This window comes from Sceloporus occidentalis, unplaced genomic scaffold (assembly GCF_023333645.1).
Source record: "Sceloporus occidentalis isolate IW3139 unplaced genomic scaffold, rSceOcc1.0.p SCAF_18, whole genome shotgun sequence".
NCBI lineage: Eukaryota > Metazoa > Chordata > Lepidosauria > Squamata > Phrynosomatidae > Sceloporus > Sceloporus occidentalis.
This window is the reverse complement of record NW_028316998.1, coordinates 4,623,865-4,626,851: the sequence shown is the minus strand read 5'-3', so window position 1 is coordinate 4,626,851 and position 2,987 is coordinate 4,623,865. Positions and strand designations below refer to the sequence as shown.

General features: G+C 42.7%; 1 non-coding gene across 1 annotated transcript; it reads right to left on the bottom strand.

The window, feature by feature from the left end:
- Positions 1-1,078: 1,078 nt before the first annotated feature.
- On the bottom strand, positions 1,079-1,208 carry LOC149302553 (small nucleolar RNA SNORA35). Its single transcript, XR_016272075.1, has one exon. It is a non-coding gene; the product is annotated as a small nucleolar RNA SNORA35 (small nucleolar RNA).
- Positions 1,209-2,987: the final 1,779 nt, after the last annotated feature.

The window sequence follows — 2,987 nt, the reverse complement described above, 5'->3', positions numbered from 1 at the left end:
CACGGCTGCCGGAGAGAAGGATCCAAATGAAAACGGAACAAAAACACCCGCCCGGAACTGCATGTCCTGGGTGTCAGGTGACACAAACTGCGCATCCCTGGGCAAAACCCCATTATATGCAGCTTTTCCCTCCACTTCTACTGCTGCAAAATTCCTTCATGTGCAGCTCCTTCTTCTATCAGTGATTTTTCAGGTTTAAAGAATCCATATTAAATTGCTCATAAAGTCCTTTAACCCCTTCGTGACAAAGGCTGATTTTACTTTTTGTACCCTTCGTGACAATGGCTGTTTTATCGTTTCTGCGGTGTTTGTGTTTAGCTGTAATTTTCTCTTAACCCATTTACTAAACCCACACAAGTTATATATTGTTTTTTTCAGGACAAGAAGGGCTTTCTTCAGACACCAAAATTTTTTTCATATGATGTAATTTCCTATAATAAAAATAATAAAATATGACGAAAAATTGAAAAAAAAACACATTTTCTCACTTTTATTTGAAAAATCTTTTATTCATCATAAAAAACTACTGAAAAAACCTGCTAAATAGATTCTACTATTTGTCCCGAGTTTAGAAATACCCAATGTTTTTATGTTTTTTTGCTTTCTTCTACACGTTATGGGGCAATAAGTACAAGTAGCGTTTTGCTAATTCAAAACCATTTTTCTCTGAATCTGGTAATTCTGTCTCTATGTGGTATTTGGGGCATCTTTGAAGCCAGCAAATTAAATTTACCCCACCAAACCATATATTTTTGAAAACTAGACACCCCAGGGTATTTTAGATGCTGATAGTTTAACCCTTTCCATGCACTAATCCTACCACCAACCCTTGTCAAAGTTTGGGATAGTAATTGTTTTTGGTGTTTTTTTCACATACTTTGTACTTCAGGTGTGAAATTACAGCTCCTGGTATATGTTGCTGTCACACAACACCCAGATATGTGTCCAGCAACATCTCTTGAGTACATTGATACCCCACATGCATGGGTTTGTCAGATTGTTTGGGGGCAAAAGGGCCACATTTGGAACATGAGCAATTCAAATTCAGTAGGAATTTTACATCTGGGTAAAGAAAAATGCTTGTACCCAACTATCAGTAGGGACAGGTTACAAGAAAGCCTGGCCTATCTCCAAGAAGGGATTTGATCTAGCACCTTAAGTGGTCCCTCATGCCACGGAATGGACACAGGGGTCACTTGACAGTGCAAATAAAAACGCTTAAAAATGGTGGAGCAAATAAAAGCTAAAAAACAGTAAATGTAACAAAAAATTAAAAAAAAATACAAAAATGGAGCAGGAACAAAAAAAAAATTAAAAATGGGAAACTGTGTTATACAGCTTGAAGCAGTCACCGACACAGAGTGCAGGTTTTCCAGGGCAATCTGGACAGTAAAATGTGGTGTCCTTTCTTTGCCCCCTGCTGTAGCATACCCTGCATCTCTTTTGGGGATTCTGCTTCTTTGCTGTAGGGGGGATTTTAAAAATAAAATGGGTAGCCCCAATTCTGTTGGTTCCCATCACTACTTCGGGACCAGGTGCATCACGGTACAAGATACCTGAAATTACTTCGAGCTGAAACTGCAAAAAAGACAGCTTCAGCCCAGTGTCTGCTTTTTTGTGCAGCAAAAAAGCGTTATAGGTTGCAATTTGCATTAGATAAATTGCAACCTTCTTGTACCAGGCCTTTGTCTTCCTCATAATGAGGTAGGGCTGTAGGAGTTGATCTGACAGATCAACTCCACCCATGTGCTTGTTATAGGCCCTGATGCACACTGGCTTTGTAGTGACCCCAGCTCTGCCACGGACAGAAACCTCCACAGTTCTCTCATCGTGGATGGTGCTCAGCATGCACACCTCTTTTCTGTCCTTGAACTTCAATGCCAAAAGCTCCTCTTGGCGTAGAGCTGAGGTCTCCCCCTTTCCTAGCCGGGTTCGTACCAGGCGTTGTGGGAAACCCAAGCGGTTCTTTTTTATAGAACCGCAAGCTACCGTATCGAAACAATACAGCAGCTTGAACAAAGGGACGCTTGTATAGAAGTTATCTACATACAAGTGGTAGCCTTTGTTCATAAGGGGGAATATTAGGTCCCAAACAATCTTGGCACTGGTGCCCAGATGATCTGGGCAACCTGGAGGGTCAAGGTAGCTATCCTTACCCTCGTATACCCGGAAGGCATGAGTATATCCTGTCTCGCTCTCGCAGAGCTTATACACCTTCACTCCATACCTGGAGCGCTTGGAAGGAATATACTGCTTGAATCCCAACCTTCCTTTATATTTCATTAGGGATTCATCCACGCAGATATTTTTTCCAGGTGTATAAACCTCTGGAAACCTGGCAGCGAGATGGGTAATCAGGGGGCGGATTTTGTACAGCCTATCAAACTGGGGGTCCTCCTTAGGGGGGCACAGGCTGTTGTCGCTAAAATGCATGAAACGAAGAATCATTTCATACCTTTGCCTAGTTATAGTTTGGGCAAAAATGGGGGTACTAAAGATGGGGCTGGTGCTCCAGTAGGAGCGGATGGAGGGCTTTTTTATAATGCCCATTAACATTGTGAGTGCCCAGAATTTAAGAAATTCTGGCACGTCAATGGGAGTCCATGGCTGTTTTGCCCAAAAAGAATTAGGGCTAGCAGCACGGTGCTGCTGGGCATAAATGTTTGTTTGTGTGACAATGTCTCCCAAGACATCGTCTCCCAAAAAAACCTGCACAAATTGCAGTGGAGTGAATCCTGTAACATCAATATTGATGCCAGGAATTCCAGAAAAAGGAGGGATAGCTGGCTTGTACCTATTAGGCGCTACCCATGCCTCTGGTGCACTGCCACGACTACGTGTGGTAGGCGTCCTAACAGCCACAGATACATCACTAGATGTATCTGTGAACTGACCAACGTCAAAATCTGACGCTGTATCAGTGGCCTCAGAATCTGTGGCCAAAAAGGCATACGCCTCCTCAGCCGTATACCGCTGCATGGTAAGAA